This window comes from Epargyreus clarus, unplaced genomic scaffold (assembly GCF_041222505.1).
Source record: "Epargyreus clarus isolate Ecla_fem2 unplaced genomic scaffold, WU_Ecla_fem_2.2 ptg000017l, whole genome shotgun sequence".
Classification (NCBI taxonomy): domain Eukaryota; kingdom Metazoa; phylum Arthropoda; class Insecta; order Lepidoptera; family Hesperiidae; genus Epargyreus; species Epargyreus clarus.
Window position 1 is genome coordinate 6,744,910 of NW_027332225.1, and position 25,321 is coordinate 6,770,230.

At 34.9% G+C, this 25,321-nt stretch overlaps 1 long non-coding RNA gene across 1 annotated transcript in view; it reads left to right on the top strand.

The window, feature by feature from the left end:
* The window catches only part of LOC140749232 (uncharacterized), a 467,169-nt gene that overhangs the window by 182,185 nt on the left and 259,663 nt on the right, over nucleotides 1–25,321 (top strand). The window lies entirely within an intron of this gene.

Genomic DNA, 25,321 nt, shown 5'->3' on the forward strand with positions numbered 1-25,321 from the left:
TTGGTGACATCACCGTCATAACTATCTCTTCATAGAGATAGTTAAACAAGTAGTCAAACAGGTAGCGCATAACACTCATCAGTTACTTGTTTGAAGGGTAGGAACGTTTTTTTTTATATAATATAGTAGTAGCAGACGTGCATGCAGTCCACCTGATGGTAAGTGGCTACTGCCGCCCATGGAAATCTGTAATCAACCCCAGATAGGATTACCTGAGGTCGGCCACAGATGCGCCGCTACCCCTGAGGACTAAGCTGGAACGCCTCGGAAAAGTATGTCTCCCTTACCACACCCTTCAAAACGGAACACAGCAGCTCCTGACACTGCTGTTATTTGGCAGAAATAGGTGTGGCTTTGGTGCCGCCAGAGTCGAACCACAAAGGGTTCTACCATCTTATGATAATTACGAAAGAAATTTCAACAGGGAATTCAATATATTTATTTAGAGGCACCGCATCTGCGATCAATCTCAGGTTCAACTCCAATTGCACTTTGCGTTGATTATAATTATCTACAGGCGGTAGTATTAGCTTATTGATTATTAGATAGCCAGATAATAATCAGGCTAATTATGTTAATGAAGTATCCTATTATCTCAAATTACAATCGTACATAATTGTGCGAAATTTTCCTAAAATTACCTATATATCGCAAATATCCACGACAGTCAAGTCACATGTTTATAAAAGTCTATTATTTATTTTATAAGGAGCTATGTGGCATTATTAATAGCGTAAAAAGTCTCACCCTGGCCTCATATTTCAGTCTTAAGTATACATTAAAATGTAAACATGCCGCGAGCGACCGTCTTCATTGCAGTTATTTTAATAAACGACGCGGAGATTTTTTTATAATATAAGAGTAGCAGACGAGCATGAAGTCATACTGATGGTAAGTGGCTACTGCCGCCCATGGACATCTGTGATCTTCCCCATAGATTAGATTCCCCATACATAAGATTAGATTCGTACTGTAGGTCAGCCAGAGATGCGCTGCTACCCCTGGGGATTATGCTGGAATGACTCGGAAGAGTACGTCTCCCTTACCAAACCCTTCAAACCAGAACACAGCAGCGCTTAACACTGCTGTTATATAACCATAGAGGATTCTACCACCTTTAAAAGATATTTTCGTGTTGGCTTTTTAACTCACTAGCCCTTTGCAGCTCTACCCCTATTAGTTATTATGTTCCCTTTCCGCACCTATTTTAATATATTCAGCTATAAAGTAATACGTTAGACCATTTTGCAATAAAACAAGACTACGCAGCTTTGTCTGACATGTTGACTGATGGGATTTGCAAGCTTTGTAATATAAGTTTAATGTATTGCATAGAGTATTGAATATACAGAAAGGTAAATAACGTTAGATATGTATTTATTTAAGATTTTTTTAACCTTCATAAAAATGTAGAACGCTTCGTGCTGAATCAAAGTTTATTTCAAATGTTCATTAGCGGTAACCACTTACGATTAGGTAGTATTAGAAAAACTTGTGAGGAATTTATTAAAAACAAACGTTTATAAACCGAAAACATTTTACTTCACAAATTTTACTTTACAAAGTTAACAAATAACAATTAAGCATACAAATTATAGATTCGACAACAAAAGTGGCAGAGTAACGTTCTTTACAATAATCGAAAAATAACTGCCCAGAAGGCGATCTACAGTGCCCTTTTATACGCCCCATTTAGTTAATACCCTCATTTTACAATTAAATTTTTCATCTTCTGTTGACGTTTCTAACAGTAGTTTCTTTGAGCGCTCCAAACTTTCTTTAAATCTTTATATTAATCCGGTAAGTGCAGTGTTGAATAAATTGTAATGTAAGTATACGGTTTTAGTTATAATTAACACTTCTTATATCATATCATCTGGAGTAGATCATAATTTTCTTTACGCTTATTACTTCATAGTACCTAGTATTATTATACCCTAGAGCCGCAGGGCGCTCGACATTATGCTCTAATTGTTTAATGATTATAATATCATACGTGAGAAGGGTCGTGTAAACTATACTGCGAGTACTGTACTATTACAAAGTTAATTACTAATTTGTCGTTTACTAGTAGTTTTTGCGCTATCGAACAAACCAAACATATTGATCCATAGTGTAAAAATACAGGATGTGGTTTCGTGATTTCTTTGGGTTGAAAAACTTATAATTGGATGTAAAAAGTGGCGTGAAATCTCAATTGAGTATTAGGAGGAACAATAATAATATTGCATGATCATATTCAAAGATTACCAAAGTAAAATTCTTCAATATCTTATATTCTACTACATCCTTATTTAGGAGAAGTCCGGATACATTGTAATCGGGATAAATGTGACAGAAAATAACAATAATATACTTATACACAGTATTAGAATGAGTTACTAAGAAAACGTACTTATATCCTTAACGAAATCCCCGTAGCTTTGTGTCATTATAATTTAGAAATAGAAATGGTAATGGTCTTAGTTGAAACACAAAGAGTATTTTCACCTCAGAGAGGTTTTTACGAATTTTAAGTAAGTGATACTTTCCGTAATATTCTTTTAGCATTTCGGTACTGGTTGGTTTAGTGTGATATGGTACATGATATCTATCATATGAGGCGTTTATCCTACCTTTTACTTACTGTAATCTTTAAAACAAAAGACGAAATTATTAATAGAACATCATGCTCACACATAATGCGTCTTTCCTCGTGCGTACGAAAATTGCTTTATTATTCGGCTACGTAAACAGCTTTTATAGCTCGCACAAAACATTTGGAAGATTCAGTGTTAATGGACGCTATCTAGTACTAACGTGTGCAGGTATTTTATTGTGCGGAGCTCGTTCTAGTGTTGAGAGCTGCGGAGTATCTTGTGGTGAATGAGCGCGGATTAAAAGCCTCTGAAACGATTCTAAGGGCGCCCTTTCCGTTAATAAAGATTACGAAGTTAATGCCTTGAGTGAAGGAAAAAGCCCGTCTTTGTCACTTTCACGTACATGTACTTGTGAACTAAATCTTGTATTAGACGTTGTGGTTGTCAGGTAAAAAAGATTAAGGAAAATACTTTGGTGCTTTACTTAAAATATTTACATTGGAATTTCTTGTAAGGATTATTATGCTGTATATTATTGTTGAAGTGAGTTATGTGCAGGAAAAAATATTTCAACCGATAACTAGTTAGTTCACACATCGTATCTATATGTAACAATCAAATTCAAGTTTTAGAAAAAATAACAAAATTTTTACCCGATAGGGTGATGATTTATACGCTTTTATTAGCTTGACCTGTATGTATGTATGAAACGGAATCTTTGAAATCGATTTTTAGCCACTTTGAATGATCCGATTAATTTAAAATTTTGAACACTTATCAAGAACCGATGACAATACACGATTTTAATAATTTCCGATCTCCTCATTAGGATCGTCAGGATTAACGATCTTCCTTGTGTGATTTTAGCGCGAGTTTTAGTTTTTAAACTATAATTATTTCAAGCGTATATATGTATGTATGTCTCATTATTTGGCAAGCCCAACAACGGTTTGACGGATTTTAATATATGACTTGTCGTTGTATTCGCTTTAATTGGGGAGTGACATAAGCTATACTTTAAGCAGTTAAGTTTTTACTTTTATTACTAGTGGTCCCGCGGTTTCGCCCGCTTTTTAAAGAAATAATATGACATACATAAAACGGAATATTTGTACCTGCATTGGAATGACAATGGTGCCATCTGTCGAAAATGGTCTTACCAACTCCCAAACCCTCGTGGGCTCTTGGACAACAACTTTGCCAATGGTCATCACTTGATCAAATGTATAGTTTCCGATTCTATAACTACTTACGAATTAAAAAATAATTAAAAAAACCTTTTCCCCCGGACTAAATTGTGAATCTAAATGATTCTCAAGTCCCCTTGAACACAGACAACAAATTTCATCAAAATCAGTCCAGTCGTTTAAGAGGAGTTCAGTGACATACACACGCACATAAGAGATATATATGTAAAGATAATCCTCTAACAGAATACATTTGTTCATTAATGAGCATATTAATATTACATAAATATATACCTACCTTGTTATAGTTTCAGTGAATCTTACAGTAGTTTACTAATCTAAAAAGTATAAATATAGAAACATAATTGCTGCATTACGTTACGTTATGGCGTTGTCGTACTCATATCTTTATTTAACGCCCCAATAAAATACACTGGAATAACGTACACGCTATCATATAAATTGTATGAGACAATAATAATACGTTTCTAGCTTAAGTTATATTCTTGTTCAGATTCTATTTAGTTACAAAGATCAAGGTTCACTCTTATACGATTTATCGAGATTGATCGTTGTAACACTACTTCAAGATTGAGTGTGTAGAAAATCTAATTAGTACATTAGCGCTGAAAGTTATAAATATTAGGAAAACTGAAAAGTAATTAAAACTGTGTTTGCTGACGAAATAAATTATTTATTAAATAGATCCAAAATGGAAATGAACAAAATAATTTCCATTATCTAAATATATATAACTCAAAGGTGACTGACTGACATAGTGATCTATCAACGCACAGCCCAAACCACTGGACGGATCGGGCTGAAATTTGGCATGCAGGTAGATGTTATGACGTAGACATCCGCTAAAAAAGGATTTTGATCAATTCTACCCCCAAGGGGATAAAATAGGGGATGAAAATATTACTTCGTAACGCGAGCCAAGCCGCGGGCAAAAGCTCGTTTTAAAATAATTTCCATTATTTTGTGCCACGAAAACTATAGATTGTGAAAAGTGTAGATTATTTTATAGATTAATATGTAAGATATTTTTCCGGTAACTTTTCTGGCTTTTTATTATAATTCACATAACTTATCGAACCTCGGCAAGAAGTAATGCATAGTTTTCAAGCGATTTAGGTAGTGGTCATTAAAATTAGAAATATTTTAAAATAATTCAACATGGCTGCTAAATCATACTTTTCCACAGTAATCCATTCCTTAGCAGCCTTAGGAACATAAGTTGTGGCAAATCTATAATCCAGCAGTGCGGTACATTATGGAGCGAACTATAATAATTAACATGCCATCATTGCACGGAATAACTTTATCATGACAACGCATTAATGAAGACGAAGTGTCTATAAAAATCTAGTTATCACTTATTTACTAGCTATTACTATGGGATTTGTTTCTGCCTCCGACACCGCATTGGAAATGATCCAATCATCTATTTGTGGGATCTATTAGTGACTGTAGGAAGATGTTACGGAAAGCCATTATAGGGAGATAATGTTACTGTTTGTTTATGTGACTAATGTGGATGTCAATCATTATAGATTTACTAATACACCAATTGAAAACATATATGTAATGACAAGACTATATTTCTTACATTAATCCTTACTTAATATTATAAATCCGAAAGTAACTCTGTCTGGTTGTCTTTTCTTCACGCCTAAACCACTGAACCGATTTTAATGAAATTTTGTACAAAGATAGTCTGAGACCCGAGAACGGACATAGGATTGTTTTTATCCCGGAAATCCCACAGGAACTAGGGATGGCGATCTAAGATCGATTAATCGGAGAATCGATCTTTTGGACCAAAAAGTCGATTATTTTAATCGATATCCTTACTAATATTATAAATGCGAAAGTAACTCTGTCTGTCTGTATGTCTCTTCTTCACGCCTAAACCACTGAACCGATTTTAATGAAATTCTGTACAAAGATAGTCTGAGACCCTAGAATGGACATAGGATAGTTCTTAACCCAGATAGCGATCTTAGATCAAAGAATCGATCTTTTTGACCAAAAACAGTCGATTTTTTTAATCGGGCTTCAGTAATGGATCCTACCTACGTTTGTGGGTCTTTTAGCATACTCTAAATAACCATGAGTTTAAAAATATCAATTCTTGCAATCGGAGACGGTTGCAACATCATATTTGTTTATATAGATTTCATCATCATCATCAACCCATTACTGTCCCACTGCTGGGCACGGGTCTCCTCTCAGAATGAGAAGGATTAGGCCATAGTCCACCGCGCTGGCCAAGTGCGTATTGGTAGACTTCACATACCTTTAAGATTTTTATCTCTCAGGTATGCAGGTTTCCTCACGATGGTTTCCTTCACCGTTTAAGCAAGTGATAATTAATTTATAATACGCACATAATAAATTTGAAAATCAGAGGTGCGTGCCTGGGATTTGAACCTCGGACCCCTCGATCGAGAGGCCGCGTTTCTTAACCACTAGGCTATCACTGCCACATTATATATAGATTATATATTATATAGATTTATTGGGATTATATTAGGGGTGGCAATTCTTTCCGAAAAAGATCGATTTTTGAATCGATTCGAATCGAAGTGCAATAAATCGATTCACAAAAAAATCGAGGCCCTAAGAATCGATTCTATCTTCGAACTTTTACGAGGATAGCGAAAAAAAAAGGTTATCAGGATCAAACAAATTATGTCAGCAAATCCGTCAGCAAATCCTTACTTCCTTACTAATCCTTACTAATATTATAAATGTGGAAGTAACTCTGTCTGTCTGTCTCTTCTTCATGGCTAAACCACTGAATCGATTTGAATGGAATTTTATAGAAAGATAGTCTGAGACCCGAGAAAGGACATAGGATAGTTTTTATCCCGGAAATCCCACGGGAACTACGGATGGGATGGCGATCTGAGATCGATTAATCGGAGAATCGATGTTTTGAACCAAAAAATCGATTATTTTAATCGATCTCCAGTAATGGTTCGATTCAGTGAATCGATCTTTCAACCCAGAAGATCGAAATTCGATTTTTTCATAATTTACCTACAGTTACTTTACTTATCCATGTTAGTCGATCATCTATCTATTTATATAAAAATGAATATTTGTCTATATACATTTTATAAAATCGGAAACTATGCATTTGATCAAGTGATGATCTTTTGCAAAGTTGTTGTCCAAGAGCCCACGAAGGCTTGGGAGCTGGTAAGACCGAAAGATGGCACCACTGTAATTCCAATGAAGGTACGAATTTTCTGTTTTATGTATGTCATATTATATCTTTAAAATGCGGGCGAAGCCGCGGGCACCACTAGTGATTCATAAACGTCGTAAGCGTAATAAATTTGGCTGAGTCTATTAATACGGTTACCGTACGAATAATTTATAATTATTAATACGGGTACTGGACAAACAATTTATTATTATCCGATTCGAACGGGTAGATTTTGAGAAATCTCTAATAACTTTTAAACGGCTCTAGCGATCGATTTTAGAAACTAAGCTCTTAACATCAAAAAATGACGTCGATCGCCATCAGCCCGTTCGAAATCAATAAAAAAAAAAACCTAACCTAACCTAACCTAACCTAACCAATTGAATAAATGTACGAATAAATATATTTAAAAAAAAATGAATTTGTCACATTGTTTAAAGAAAAAAAAATTGAATAAATGTACGAATAAATATATTAAAAAAAAATGAATTTGTCACATTGTTTAAAGAAAAAAAAATGAATAAATGTACGAATAAATATAATTTATTAGTCCAGTACCTGTACAAATAGTCACATTGAATAAATTTTGAGTTTAATAATCTATTAGTATTGATGAAAATATTTTCATAGTTAAATAAGCTTGAAGTCTTTTTAGGTGTATGAACTTATGAACAGTGGAAACTACATAAACAATAAGAATAAAATTCACGATGTTTGGTTTGCTTGAAGAGGAACAAATTGATAATGAACCAACAACCTAGCTGAAATAAAAAAGTTGTACCTAAAAATTTGTACTTTTGATTTAATACACATGTAAATGTTACGTATTGGTGCAAATTAAATACATGTGTAGTCTATTTGAAGTATTGCAAATTTGCAAATAGGATTGGAGGTAGTGCACATAGCGATGCGGTGAAAGAAAAATTCACAGAGCGCGGATTCAAACGTTTCTATACGGCACAGCACCACAGCAATTTTGTAAAACCACATATTAAAATTCCGCATGCGAATTATTTATGGCAGTGCACCGACTTCCATTTTAATTTCACTGTGTAGGTTACATAGAATTTAGTGCTAAATCATACTTAAGTACTAAGATAATAAAAATAAAGCCTTTATAAAAATACGGTACTTTTTATCGATTTAAACTCATAACATTTGTGTATCTAAACCGATTACGTAACATAAGATAATTTGTTTAAAGGTATAGAAATGAGAGTATCTTTCGCCGTCAGACTGACCTGATGGGAAGTGATGATGATTTATCAGGCCCAATGTATCATGCTCGTTTTGAGTATCTACAATTATATTGAAAAGTTCTACAGTTTACGACGCAAATAACAGTCTACAATAATTATATTACACGCAAACAAATTAAATTCCAGACATGCTATAATATATAACGAAATTCCCACCATATGATTAATATATCAAGTATTCATACTCCGCAATTTAATTTCAAAACGTTATAATTCTTTCAGAAATTATTTGAAAAGAAAACATGTGTGGAATACAGGAAATTGTGAGCTCGGAAGTCAATGTTCGTAAGTGGAGGGCGTAAAATCTTCGCCGTGATGCCATAAAGAGGGCAATTCCTTGTGTATGAGAGCATTGACGTTGTGCGGCTCTATACTCGAACGTGTCCGGAATGAAGTGCGTGTCAGATATCAGTACTGTACAATATGTTTATGGTGAAACAATTTTAGCGATCGGATGTTTATTTTTGAATGGAGGTAGCAAAAGAACATGTTATACATCTGGTAGTAAATGATTATTGTGTTGTAATAATGGTGGTGAACCTTGAAGGTGGTAGAACCCATTGTAGTTCGACTCCGGCGGCACCACCGCCACACCTATTTCTACCTAATAACAGCAGTGTTAGGCGCTGCTGTGTTCCGGTTTGAAGGGTTGGAAAGGGAGACAAACTTTTCCGAGGCGTTCCAGCTTAGTCCTCAGGGGTAGCGGCGCATCTGTGGCCGACCTCAGGTAGGAATATCTAATCCTATCTGGGGTTGATTACAGATGTACATGGGCGGCAGTAGCCACTTACCATCAGGTGGACTGCATGCTCGTCTGCTACTCTTATATTTAAAAAAAAATGGATATATGTAATCAACCGCGGATTGAATGGTAGTCCCATTTAAGATTAGATAAGAACTCTTGGGTTACTATGTCCTTACCATTTCTTCCAAAATGGAACACTATAACTTTAAAACTAACTCTACCACTTTCGGGGCCCTGAAGGTGCACATAAATAACTTACTTTGATTGCCACTACAAAGTAAGTTAACAATAGGCAATTCGATGCAGTGATGATTCCGATATGAATTGCAGAATTTGTAGGGTATTGAATTATTTCATGAGCTACCTAGAAGGCAGAAGCTTAATAAAAAATGTAATTGTGAAATAAAATATTACACCTACTACATCATAAAACTAATGAAATAATATTGTTTTCTAGATAGCAATGATAATACCATTTACAGGCACGAAAAGTAAACGAAATGTGCCAGAACAAAATATATCTTTACAGAAATATGAGTGCATGAAGAAAATCAAGTATGCAGGGAAGGTGTATCTATTCAGAAAGATTTATTCTAAAGTGGTGGTAGTTTTATATTTTACAAAGAATACGAACCGGAGGAAAGGAAAATGGATTTCGTGCTGGAAATATATCTAAAACAGCCACTAAAATATATGTGCGCCAAATATCCGACAAAAAGAGTTTGGTAGGCATTGGTCAGCATTCTTAGTCGCACCTTTATTGAAAAAGATTTCTTATTGGACCTCAATCACACCTGACGGTGCGAAGAGCGTAAGGAGGGTAACGAACAAAACCAAAATAAAAATTGTACTCGAAATGTCGTATTTCAAATAGTAGCTAAATGACTTAGAAAAGGCTTTGGCTCATAAATGTATTGAGAAAGAAATAAGATAACTAAAAGGTAATTTATTACATTACTACTTGTGCTTCAAAAATATATAAGATAAAATATATTTTTTATTAGAAATATCGTTAAGTACATCTATTTTTGACATTCTAATAGCCCTGTTTATTATAATAGTTTTAATTTTAAATCGTATTTCCATTACTGACTGATTTTTAAAGTAGTGTATTTACTTACATTGTGCTCCATAAAATAACGTATACATGTCCTTAAATCTATTCCGTGACAAAGAAGTAGATACTTCGATAAGTTGATAATTTGTTGACCTATTTATAATAACTAATTTGTATTATCTTCACGGATTTATTTCGAAGACTCGAAATGAAGCACGATCCTACAGTTGGAGTAGAGACTTATCTGGCACTTAGACATTAATAGGGCAAGTAATATCCAGTCTTTATGTTTATTATCCAATTATCTGGATGGAAAATTGTTATTTCGCGAATAACAAAAGTACACGAGAAAGATTTTAGAGAATCTCAAATGGGAATCGAATTGCTCGGAATAATATATTTTAGAGACAGCTGAGATCTGGTATAAAAGTGGTGAGACCGTGCGAACCGATCCCGCAAATCGGACACCACATCACGTATCTCACATTACCGCGTTCAATGACTAGAGTTACGAGTCTTTCAGGCGACGCGTTAAAAACTGGGACCTGGAGCCATTCTTCCACCATTATTCTTTGTGCGGTGAGCTAGCCCGTTTTAATGCTCTAGTCCACGTGCTTGACGGTGGTGGTGCTTATGTTAAGTTTATTTATTTACTTAGGAGACAAATAAAATGTGTGACATTAAGCTTCAAGACATAATTGTTTTGTCTCGTGCGGGTATGAAGTGTAAAAAGCAAACTAAAATAAATATAGTTTAAAAAATTAAAAAACCCGCTTTTATGACAAAATCAACTAAAAAGTAGAAATTTCACAATTATACTGTTTACTGTTCCTTAATTGATTCCTAGATTGAAAATTATTTTCTAACATTTTTATTGTATCAAAACACTTATATTTCAATAATATCAAATGTTATGAATTAAACTAAAACGGTTAGATAATATCTGCCAGAGCAATGTAATTAATAAATTATGAATAGTTCATTTTTCTTTGTAGCATTTTTAGTAAAATCAGCATAAAATATTAACGACCTTTCATAGAAATATTTATTAGGAGTTCCTTCTTTTGACGTGAATTAATCGAAAGAAATTAAAATCAGAACGAAGAGCACCAAAAAAACGCTCAGAAAAGGCTGGCTTGTCTTTTTTCTCAAAGTTTGTTGGCGAAGTGTTTGAAGAGGAAATTCGAGGAATTAAGTATTCAAAAGTTAAAGAAACGTCCATTGAAGAGTACGATTCGGTCAGAGTCGAGAGTACTCTGTGTAAAAAAATCTTCAAGTTTTAAGGCTTTTTTAGCTGAGTGCTCGTCATTATGGGCATTAATCGAGTCTCTCATTACCGTCTCTTAATTCTCCATTCCAAAGGCGAAAATGTCTTTTATTGTAACTTAGACGTGTTTATACAACGATCCTTTGAAAGGCAATCAAATCGAGTACAAAGAACAAGGCGAAGACACAAATTAAAATGTAAAGCAATTTCACTAACGAGACTAATAGCGTCAGCAAAATATTGGTGAGATTGTTCGACTCGAGCATCATTAGCAAACATTTGTCATTTGCAAACTCAGGCTGACGTTTATCGTTCAACAATTGATGACAGGCCACGTAGTCAATTGTCCTCGAGGATGATTCCGCTCGAATAATTTGTATTGAAAGAAATAATTTACACAAAGATGATAGAATATCTTAAAATATAATAGATTTAGTGATATTTTATGTTCTTATATTATTTATAATATTTTGTAATTTGGCAACAGGTGTTCTGATCCGTATGAATTTTCTTTTAATTTTAATAATAAGAAATGCCTTCAAAACACACGAAGTTATATTTACCACCGATTTTTTCTTGACAAATCGTCATCGCCCGCTTACCGTCCTAGCAGTAGGGTACTGGGTACTGTCTTTATGATCTCACGGTAAGGTCATCCACAGCGCTTTTCAAGTGGACTTCGCAAAGTTTGAGAACATTTTTTTAACTCTCAACGTGTAGGTCCTCACAATATTTCCTATTATAGTAAAAGATAATTAAATTGACAAGGATGTAGTGTAACAAATAGTATATAATAGTATATAATAGTCACTAAGTTAAAATTATTTAGCATCAGGGTATAACTCTATAAATCGTCGTTGGCGCTTAACAACCAAATGATCGCTTTTCACACGCCCCTTGGATTATTACCGGGCGCTCGGTTAATTTGGGTTGCGACAACTCATTATTATCCATTATTCGTGACATCTGAAGTTGATTGGTGTGGTATTTGAACATTGTGTCAGTTAAAACCGATGTTATAATGTTAATAAAGCAAGAAAAAAAGACGCTTTCTAAACTCACAGCCCCACACTAGGATTCTTTGTCGTTGGTGCGATGGAAATAGAAATAGACTAATATACAAACCCTCAGACCCAGAAACAGAAAACTAAATTTATTATTAAGATACATATATGTCTGGCCGAAGATCGAACCCGGAACCCTCTGCACTTCAGATCGGTATGGTGTCCACCCCGCCGTGCGGGTCGACAAAATAGCCCTCTTATATTTTAAACACAAATTTGAAAGAAATTTGCAGATAGTTTTATTATGGGTTATCCATAAACGAATTTACATCGGCCGTTAGAGGGCCATTCGTATAGATTACGTATTTAGGTCAAAGTGGAAGAGAAAATAGGGTTGAACAGTATAAATAAGTTTAGCCTTTACCGATGGAAATAGCTTTTGTAGACAATTTGCTTATAATATAGAAAATGTTTAAAATAGTGGAATAAAGATAAACTATTTATATTTCAGAAGGTAGAATAGTCTGCTCATGACAGCAATAATCAAATAGAACTGCTATTTGGTCTTAGTTGGAGATGATATACTATGCAATGCTCTGGATTTAGTTTAAATGACTCATGTAGCGTATGTTTAGAGTAATCGTCGCATTTTAAGTAATCCTTGTCAACTTCTTCAGTCGTACTCATTTTACTCTGCTAATAAAACAGAAAAAATATATAAAAATACGTAAAAATAAGCGAGATCAGCTTGCGTGTGCGTTCCTTATCAACGCATAAATAACTGAACGCTGCCGCTCCGGCGACGCAATGAGTACTCCTCCGCCCGCTTCGTCTAGGGCGCTGCAGTTTAGTCGCGTATGCGCTGCGTTGACGCAACGCGCCGTGTGGACTGGCTCTTACAGGGTGTTCAAACTAGGACGTCTACTTTGTACGCGCGATCTCCGTAGTTGAGGTTTCGGGATTTTTTTATTATAGTGCACCTAAACTCTAGCGGAATAATCAGAAGGGGCGGTCCGCCTCGGGCCCCAGATCTTGGGGGGCCCCCAAACAGTTGCTAACTAGCTTAAAAAAAAATTCGCCGGAATCATACGTATTTTTCGGCGAATAAGACACATTTATTAGTAAGTTTGTAAAATCAAATCAATTTATTCACTTTAGCCTCCGACCTTAGTCCGCCGCTGCACCTCAGAATGTCTGTATCAGACGAACTTTACATGTAGGAGTAATACTTGACACAATTAGAACGGTACCATCAGAAAAGTTGTTTCATTGGATCGTAATGTCTTTCATAGAAGTGAAGTAATGTGGAAATTTCGGACGGATCCAAAACTTTGTTGATGAATGTACAGAGACCTTCACAACATAGCAGCGATACACAATGATCATTGATGTGCATAAAATATAATGAATATATTTGTTACCGATTTTATAAGAGGAGTTATTTTAAAAACAAAAAAGTTCGAAAACTTGAATTAACAGCCTACGTTATTTCCAAGAATTTATACGTATACAACGACACCTCATAATGTGAAATCTTTGAAGCTGTTTCGGCTTAAGTGTGTGTCAAAGAGTGAAACGTACATTCGTTCGGGAAATATGCTAAAATGATCTGTTAAAAATGCTAACATGCAAAGTACATATAGCCATGGTAATATAAAGTTACTAATTGATGTAAATATGGCTACAGGTAATTTCTTTTACTTATACATCCTTAACACATGGCGTTTAAGAAATAGGCAAACCATTGAACTTCATTATTGGTATTAGTGTGGTACATTTTAATTCGTATATTACATTCACTCATTTGCATCGTAAGAACCGTTCATGGCACTCGTAGTTCAATATTGCGAATCGCATTAATTCTAATGTGTCCTTACAAATTCAGCTTCGATATGAAATGCAAATACAGCGTTTGTGTCCCGAAGCATTATCTTCAGTGGAGTGGTCGTGTTTGCTTTTAAATTTCGATACAAATAAATAATTACTGGGGGATACAGAATAAACGCTAGAAGGATAACCTTACATATAAATGTTCTATCGTTTTCCTTTAATGCAAGCCAATCTTTCGTTTTAAAGGTAAAGAAAATTCCACAAGAATCTCTAGGGTTTCCATTAGGTGTCCCTGTAGTCCCGGGAATAGGATAGGGCTACGGTATCTCCTGCTTGTCATAAGAGGCGATTAAAAGGGGGCTTCCGACGGGGGGTAGCGGCCGCAAGAGTGGGAGCTCGAACCGTACAGCAAGCAACCCCGAGAAGGAGCGCGGTATGTGTGGTCGCATACCGTCGTAAACACCAGATGGTGTGGGAGGAGCCAAAAGTGCTCCCCACAGGGCAGAGCCAGATAGGGGCATCGCGCTTAGAGGACTCCGGTTGTGTTCCGTCGGAGATCCCGGAGTTCTGCAACAAGCGTTGAAGACGGCCACCAGGGGTTTTAGTGCGGTAAGAATCCCACATAACCCGGCGTTGCTCCCACGTCGTCGGATACCTTTTGAAGGTTTCCCCCTCGTTAACAAAAAAAGGGTTTGTACTTGTATTTATAGTACAAGTAAAAACCTGTAACGTAATTATAAATTTTAATAGAATAAATAGGTACAAATAACGTTAAATTGATTTTACATAGTGTAAATGATGATCTTTCTCCAGAATATTTTAAGTGTAAATTTCAGTACCTGCGTGATAACCATGAACGGCACCTACGTTCTTCTGAGACGCTGACTCTCTCAATTCCTTCTCACCATTTCAGTCCTATTCGTTTGCTGTTCAGGCCGCTCTTTTGGAATGCGCTCCCTGAAGATCTTAGAAAGCCACTCAGCAAATCAGCCTAGAAGAAGAAACTTCGTGCATATTTTCTGAATCTAGACATGTAACGAATTATATATAGTATTCTTTTCTTTATTTACGGATGTATATATTATATATTATTTTCTTTATGCCGCCATCGTTGTCCTTCCTACTGCCCGAAGGTTGACTGGCAGAGAATGCTATATAGCATTAAGTCCGCCTTTGTGCCTTTACATTTCTGTAAGTTTCATAAAGAATAAATAAATAAATTCTTTCTTCAGTTTAATTGGGAAAATAGCTTTACGTAAGTAAAGTCTTTATTTATAAGCTTAAGGAATAGAAAGAGATTTGAAACTACGTTAAAAAAAGCGATAAGTTTCGACTAAAAACCGTATGTGAATACTCCGCATAAAAGCAGAACACGGCAGGAGCGAAGCAAATTTGCATCAGTATCGTGCAATTGAGTACACTAGCTGCACATACTACTGATACCATTCCTTCCGCGTCTCGGCACATTGATATCGTCAAATAAGAAGCAGTTCCCTGTACAGGCAACGATACGCTTCTATATTCAATAGTATTAGGTTATGGAAAGCAGGCAATAGTCTACCGAGAAGCTCGTTGCTGAGTATTTTTCGTCCAATTTACATAACGGGTACAAACTTGTGCCCAGATTTGTTGTGTAAGTTGTGTTGAAATGTTCATTGTTCATTTCGTATTTTGTGGGCATCAGTACCTCATCCATGCCTATATATTATTTACACAATATGGAATAGAAAAATAACAAGAACCCTTTGGAATAGAGAACTATCGAACCACTAGGAACTGAATTATTCTATTATTTTTTGAATGCATTATACAACTTTTATGACTAGTATGGCGCAACGTTCACAGTCGGTTTTAAGATCGCTTTCCGGCTTGAGGACATTTACATATGTACTCGTACATGTAGAGTTTAGATTTCTGTTCTTGGTCTCAATGCATTCAATTACGACTCCTTTTGACGAGGATGCTTAGTAAATTACGGACGTTAAAAATAATCCTGTTAGGAACCTACTTTGAATAAAATATTTAGATTTTAATTATTGTTAATATATAAATAATCGTCTGCCTCGGTATTCATGATACATGGAATTTTAATGTAAGCCTATGAGTTTAAAATCATTACTCGTATTTTTTTTAAATGTTTCCATCGCGTCAATGCGGAAATGGCATCAGGTTTGTACTGTACAAGTGAAAATAACTAGAGAATACGACATAAAGCTAGTAAACTACTACCTCATATGTGATGAGTCAGGGAAACGACGACAGTAAAGGCGCATTTACGAATGACATCGCTGACGGAATCTACGGACGCTAACGTAATAGGGAGCGTTTACTGGGGCTATTTTGTTTTTTGTTACATTTATTATTAAAGTGAAATAAATGATCATGTAGTCCACTTGATAGTATACGGTCTACCGCACATGGAAATCTGTAAGCAACTCCAAATAGAACGTAACAGTAGAAACTTAAAAGTGTAGTTACTGTAATACTGATACCTTTTTGCTATTTCCTTAACCGAAGAAATGAAGACCGCGGGCTACAACTACTACACTATTTAGTTGGTTTATTATTTGGGTAAATCACATATAGGCTACTTAAATCCCAACTTACATATAGGTAAACAATAACAGGCATAGAAAATTTAACATAAGTAAGTCATCAATCTTCCTAAGCCATTTGGAGTGAATAAATCCAAAATAATCACTCGCTGTGATCTTATACAAAATCAGTCTTTTTGAGTTTGTCTGTTAGCTGTTTTAAAAGGAAATCCCAGTAATTGGGCTCTCAGAAGTTAAAGAAATGTTGGTTGTACGAGTACGATTTGGTTAAATTCGAAAGTACTTAAACCCCTGAAGTTTTCCGACTTTTTTCCCGGAACCCGTCATTGCGGGTATTAATCGGGTGATTCGTCTCTCATGACTGAGTTTATAGACTTTGAAGATATATTCCTTTGGGATTGTGGTTTTTTACGAGTCAAGAGCGTTTTGCATGAATGTTTCCTAATGTAGCGACAGTAAAATGTAAACAACTTCTTCAACTCCCTTGTACATCATTCTCACGCTTTAATTCACACGAATATGATCATATGAATAATGTTTAGATGTGTAGAATTTCAAATACACGAGCCTGGGGTATTTTGGAAAATGACAAACCAAAAATTTTTGAGACATGCTCAGACGATATCGCGATGTTCGATTAAATACTTAAATTGTCTTTTACTGTAGTAAATAAGTAGGTAATGTAAATGTATTCCTATCTACACTGGAATCCATTTAACTGCTTTGAAAGCTAATGCGACACGAAGTGTTTCTAACTATTGCCCGTAATCACAGCATTTTACTATGCATGTTGTAAACCGAAAGAAATTGGCATAGAGTTGCCTATATCCAGTGTAATTTTTAAATTATCTATGGGAAGTGAGTGGGTGATAGTGTAATGAGTTGCTTACAGTAACGACCAAAGATTGATTTTTGGCAATTTCTTCCTACTACATATAGTTAGTTATTTTTCGACGTTTGACAGGCAAAAAATTGATACATTGATTATTATTAATAAAGGTCCTAAATGTCACAACGGTCGTATTATTGTATTAGCGATTACAAACATAAAATACCAATGTATTAGAGGAAGTACCCAAACAGTGACAGTTGTCATACGATTTAAGCTCCGGAGATTTGCTCCGCCAGGTTCATCCCACGTCACTGAATACTGAATTGTATTTGGGATTTTTCTGAGCGAAATAAAATGGAAAGGTTTAACTTGTAAAATATCAGACGCTTTGCGATAAAAGTTGAAACCTGCGACATCATTCCCCAAGGGTCGAGTTGGCAGCTCTGCCTCCCGCGGCCGAAGCGAAGCACGCCTCAGCGTTTTAAAATAGGTAACTGTGTTTACAGCCCTCATTAACATGGAATTATAAATATTCAACGTTTATTACTCACAGGATTTAGAATTTAAGCTGTTTTATAATTTTCATTAGAGGTCAAGGTGATTAAATCTATACATATAAATAAAATTGGAGTGTCTGTTTTTAATATTGAAATAACCGCTTTTTACTACATGCATATGAATATACATACGGTACATACACCAAAATAACATTTTTCACTTTTTTGTCTGTTTGTCTGTTTGTTCTGGCTAATCTCTGAAATGGCTGAACCCATTTTGACGGGACTTTTATTGGCAGGTAGCTGATGTAATAAGGAGTAACTTAGGCTACTTATATATAAGAACTAGCCTGTGGTTTCACCCGTCTTATTTCTTTTTAACGCGGGTGAAACCGCGGGGCACAGCTACTGATAAATAAATTAAGTTCAGATTCCATGTACCTATTTATCAAGTGTTTCAAAATTTACCATATTTATTTTTTGAGGCAGTAAGGAAACAAAATAATTCGTTTTATAACTAAGATTGATAATTGATTGTGTATTGATGACTCTTGAGTATCAGTACATTCAATATGGTACAGTGAGCCAGTTCTGTTCAGCCTAGAGGTAATTACCGCCACACCTTTTACTATCGTGTACCAGTACTTGTTTCTGTGAAAGGGTTTGTATGCCAGACTTACTTCTATGTGGTATTAGTTACTTATGTGCTTATGTGACAGTTACCACTTTCCATCAGGTGGACTGCATGCTCGTTTATTTAAATCTTATAAGAAAAAAAAATACTTTTGCTGATTAAAATAATCTCCGTAAGTACCTGCGCCGTTGAATCTCGAGCGTCCATTAACATTAAATGTTTTGTATTTTTTTATAAGTTATAAAACATCTTTATGTAAGCGATTTTCGTTTAGAATAAATACAGCATCCATTAGTAAGAGATACATATTCATACATAGTTTGAAAAAACTTTATATGAGCAAAATCTATTGAAACAAACTTTAAATTGGCAAAGTTGTTATTAATTTTATTTGCGAACTCTCATATAACTTTGTATAACACGAGAATAAGTAGCTATCAACTCTCGATTTTGTGATTTACTAATATAACTTGAATATCTTTTAGCGAGCATTTTACGAAGAGTAAAAATATAAATGGTTATTTAAGTGAATATATCTTTCTGAATTTTGGTGTAAAAGATAGGCCTGTTTCACGGAAACGCATTATTTTGTAATTTGGGTGCATTATAAATCCTCAAGGCATCACGCGTGCCTTATCGCGATGGGGGTTAGAAGGATGTTGTTAGGAGGAAATGTGTAAATAATAACCCCGTGTCAACTTACTGTACCCTTACCATGAGTTTTTACGTTTTGACAAATATTACTGTTTTGGTATTTGTTTACGTATTTGTCCATACAAATTCCAATCAGCGCACCTAGCGGATTGTATCAGAACTATAGTGTCAGTAACGTAACATTAAAAATCTAAATGAACACGTGAGGCAGACAAAAAGACTTGAGCACTTACTTATTGTTACGTTTACTCAGTCTACTGAAGCAAACGGAACAGAATAATGGATTGAGTAAACGTAACGTAAAATTGTGGGATGTTTTGAAAACTCATGGTAAGGGTACTGGTCAGATACGAACCTACGCACGACCCATAGCGACCTGGTTTCGCATAGTTTGTGTGGCGGGAACAAATTCATTGTAACTTTGCTAAGGATTCCTCTTAGTCAGGGGTTACAAATATGTGGGAATTATCCCTCAGTTTCCCATTTGTCAGACAAATAGTTCCAAATTTTGTTATTAAAAACGTAAAATAAAAAGATATAGTAAACTATCGTATCGTATACCATTTAGTTTTCCATTTCTAATATATTAGTCTAGTATTGAAATTTGAAGTTTGATGAATTGAAGTTATTAATGTTGCGCGACGTTATTAATGATATCGTATGAAACATTTTGTTGAAAACTTTGTAATATATCCCACAGTATTCATGCTCTTTCTGTGGTATTGAGAAATAGTTGGAGTGTACTGACATGGAAACTTTGCTGGATAGCATGGAAAATTACATTTTATCACCCCTGTGTTAATACATTCACGATAATTTGCTATAAACCAGATGAGTATCTCATTGTACTCGTAGATTCATTTCTGTTAATGAGTAAATAAATATATTGTTGGGAACCTCGTCAGAAAATTATTTAAAAACCAACTTTTTATAAGCCGAGAACCTTAACTTTCCAAAATAAATTAACATAAAAACACATAATAAACAGAAAAACATAATAAACAGAAAAAAATTAAACGCAAATGAGCAACAAAGCTGGCAGAGTAACGTTCTTTACAAAGATCGGAAAATAACTACTCAGTAGATGAACTACGATGCCCTTTTATACGCCCACTTTAATTAATATCCGCATTTGACATTTAAATTTTCTTACTCTTACCATCATTCCTAACAATATAATCAATTTATCTTAAGGAGCGACTTATACCCGTTGTCAATACTCATATCCAAAATTTTGCTCACCGAAAGAAATCCACAATTATGCGCAGTATGCAGAAATTGTCAAACATTATTTTTTTGCAAAACATTGGATACATTGTGTATTATAAATAGACAGTCGTATATATTCTGTTGTTACATACTTATTTTTTTATTTTACAACAAAATGTGCACATTTACAAAACAAGTGTTATAACTTTATGTAACAATGAAGAAGGAATCTAAAGAAAACTTATTTACATTCAATGTACTCGTATATACAGAATGAAAATATTTTTCTTTAAACTGCACTTGACCAACATTGTGTATCATGATGGCTCTTCTCATTCAATAGAGAATACGAGACGATACGGAACATAAGTACAAAAAATAATGTCTGTAAAATGTCAGAATACAGAAATAATAGAATAGGTAGGCAGGTATTGTAATAAAGCAATGCCTTTATAACCCCAATAGATATCGAACTTCTATGATAGCGGCTGAATAATAAATTACACGTATTCAATGAACATCCAATTAATATGTTAACTGAATAAAATTAATAATAAATTATTGAATATCGCACACGATTTAATGCGGTTTAAAGCTTGCATGAAAGAGTAAACGGACGAATAGTCACCGCAATTGTTGTAAATTGCTTGGAATTAAATCGTAATCAGAACTCGTTATAAAATAATTATGAAATGTTTTTTGAGAAACTGTTTTATATATATTTATCAATATATCGAATAATATGTGGTTTGCGGTATATTCAACGGTTAGTATATTTCAGACCAGAAATAAGAAGAAAGAAAATCTTTTTTAAGAAAATTCTTTCCTCTTACATACATTAGACGCTTTCTAACGCTTTCTACACTCACCGCCCCACACTAGGATTCCCTGTATCGTTGGTGCTATGGACACACACAGAGACAAACACACAAACACTCGGGCCCAGAAACAGAAATCTAAATTCATCATTTAGAAATTTGTCTGGTCGGGGATTGAACCCGGGCCCCTGTGCGCGTCATACCGGCATGGTGACCGCTCCACCACGCGGGTCGTCAACTAACCAAAATTCAAGATTCAAGTGTAAATTATTCAAAATTGATACACATAAAACTCTTTTTGAACGTCAACAAACTACCATCGCTTCGCATCTGAATACCGCATGCCAAATGCTGATCAGTATAAGCCAGTTAGAGAAAACGGTTTTGAAATTAGTTAAACTCACGTTATTACGAGTACTTACCTAGGAAGACTGAGTTTGAAATTTAGACTTATATAGCTTACAAAGAAAATATAAAATAGATAATAAAATGTATGTTTTTTACACCCATATAGGATTCTGTGTATCCTTCGTTCCCTGAATACATATAAAGTCGATTAACTATATGTACAATATTTACAGTAAAAATATTGTCACTTTTCCAATCAATTAAATTTAATAGAAAGCTCTTTGATGAAAAGTGTGAAATTCGAGGAAAGTTTTATGGAGAAGATACAAATTTTATTTATTGGAAAACTGTTGGACCCTTTTATGAAAAAATCTAAAAATCAGACAAAGTTTATACCGACTAATTAAAGTAAAAATCAAATAATATTTATTACGGTCTACGAAATGGTTTATATAACAGACCATAATTGGAGACAACCATTTTATGCTTGTGTTGGGTCGTTCCGCTCATTCATAGTACGTTTCAAAAGTAGCTCTAACATGAATAATACATAGTAATTGTGTGTGTGTGAATGTGAGTGCGCAAACTTTTTCAATTATGTTAATAGATTTTCTGTCATTATATTTTATTGGTATCAGCCACTTAATAATAGTATTTTTACATTTTCTATTTAATAATCTAAATATTCTTAGCCATGCTACGTTTTAAATTCGTATAAATAATAAAACACAGGCTCCAATCACAAGAACAAAGTGATAAAACATTTATAATACTAAAACATTCTCACTTGACGATATAAATAGAACACACAAAAGTGCGACGTTCATCTCGGCGCGGATTAACCCTAATAACTTGCGACATTATGTGTATTTCGTAAAACTTTTAGCAATTTAAATTGAATAATGTAAACTGCTTAAGTAAATGTACACTCTGGGTGAAATTCGTGATAATGTTTGTTTTCATGTGCCTGAGATTAAAAAGGGACAAACTTGTAAATATTGTTTCTAAAAAAACGGGACAGTGTCTAGTTCTATTTAGTTTCCAAAATCCTGCTTTATGTTCAGGAAATTCGGGGTAAAAAATCGTTTGTCGTAGTTTCGAGAGTAACACATTTTAAATTTCGTCTAAATGAAGGAACATACAAAGTGCTTTGAACTTGTTAATTTTGCACACACTATTTTAGAGCAATAAGTCTTGTTCAATAACTCACTCCTAATAAGAAAATGTACCCAGTTTTGAGAATTGAAATAGTTGCGTAAAAGAGTTTTGCACGTCTCCGTGCTAAAATGTCCCTAAAATATTTGAAATATTTATTTATTTATTATGTAAATTACGCAGTATTCGTTTTTTATTCGTAAATATTCTCTAAAAATAAACTAATAAGCCGTTTGCGGCTTCATTCAATTTCAATTCGGCGACGTATCTTTACTAATCTATGGTTTATGTCCTAATTTTGTGTATGTAATTTTAATATATTTAGTTTATTTTTTAATTAGCATAGTAGAATTGTATGATAGTGAATTCATTATAATGAAACTATTACTGTCCCACTGCTGGGCACGGGTCCCCTCTCAGAATGAGAAGGATTAGGCGGTAGTCCACCGCACTGGCCAAGTGCGTATTGGTGGACTTCCATTGCCTTTGCGATTCTTTTTTAATAAATTTCTCATGTATTCAGGTTTCCTCACGATGTTTTCCTTTGCCGTTTAATCAAGGGTTCATTAATTTCTCATATTTCTAATAACAGCATAATTTTTGAAAAATCTGCGGTGCGTGCCTGGGATCTGAACCACGGACCACTTGATCGAGCGGCCGAGTTTCTTAATCACTAGGGTATCACTGCTAGGATAATAATGAATTAGAGTAACATAATTTTATTAATTGTGTTAAGTGTATGTAAGTGTTTGCCCTGACCGTGTTTTGAAACAAACGGCTTTCCGGCTTGTTTAGAGGCCATCCATCAATGTCAGCTGTTGAGATAAGTAGCGGGGTGATATATAGACCGCGCTGAGGTGAGTGAGACGCCCGTGAGGTGTCTGGATCAGAACTTCCTTATTAAATAGCTATTATGTCTAGATTCAAATCGTTGCAAGTTGAACCAATATTTTAGGAAGTGTCTACAAAATTCACGATCTAACATCTTAGTGGAGACACTTTCGCTTCACATATACCTGTCTTCTAACAGCATTGTTTGGCGCTGTTGTGTTCTGGTTTGAAGCGTATGGCAAAGGAGAAGTACTCATCTAAGGCGTTCCAATTTAGCCCTAACACTACAGAGGTACTAACACTAATTATACACTTATACAGAGAGGTAGAGGTATTAACTCTAATTATTTGCTTACGGTTTAACTCCATATCTATAACAAACTTCATTATTTTGCAAAACCACGAAAAATCTCCTTAATAAATATTAAAATTATTACGTTAAAAATGTGCACAGAAATTTGAAATATACGTTATAACTGTGGTTATAACCAACATTCCGGTAGCAAATCTTGTAATGTCGCGTATTTTTCAGCCCCTCGACCGACCGCACATGGAACGTGCAGTTTCATAATGCAGATAATATATGTCTGAAAATTTTCGGTTTAATCTCGTATGTTGTATAAAATTTAATTTTTAATGACGTGGAAAATTCGAAATTTTGTTCTTTTAAGTTTTTTGGACTGGATAAGTGTGCATTTTCTCTAGGAGTCGAATATGTTATTATTAGATTAGTACTGATAAAAGAAAAAAGTTGTTAAGATTAAATAGTCTTTAAAATTTGATTCTGTATAATTTTCAGTACAAAAGGCCCTCCCAGTTGAAATTTTGCCGCCCGGAAACATATTGCGTTTTAAAGCTACCTATAAAAACATGTAGAAAAAGCAGATTTACCACCCTCCAATCATTATGAAAGTACAATGCAACCACTGCTTGCCTTTTGTTGTAATATTGTAGAAAACCGTATACTAATGACGCAGATGGTCCTACTAAAGGAAAACACAGCGATTTTTTTGTTGTTAGCAAACATACGCTCACTCGCCATTACAAATTGGCCGTCAGGATCGAACAATGCAAAAGACAAATTAGGAATCAGTGACGTATCGACGTTCTCTTTGTTCAACGTAATGTTTTCGGAAAATCACACTGTGAAATATCTTCCATTGCTTCCGTTAAACCTAAATGAAAAAACATATATTAACCTAATTACGAGTAATAGAAAAAATATGAAAATAACATTTCATTTCCAAATTGGGAATTCTAAATTGATAGTTCTTGAAGAGAGTATAGCATGTTGTTTTTATAATATGAGAGTAGCAGACGAGCATGCAGTCCACCTGATGGTAAGTGGCTACTGCCGCCCATGGACATCTGTAATCAACCCCAGATAGGATTGGATATTCCTACCTGAAGTCAGCCACAGATGCGCTGCTACCCCTGAGGACTAAGGTGGTACGCCTCGGAAAAGTATGTCTCTCATACCACACCCTTCAAACCGGAATGCAGCAGTGCTTTACACTGCTGTTATGAGGCAGAAATATGTGTGGCGGTGGTGCCGCCGGAGTCGAACCACAAAGGGTTCTACCACCTTCAAACGCTTCGAACGGATTCTATTACGCCAGCATCACTGCGACACCCTTTTT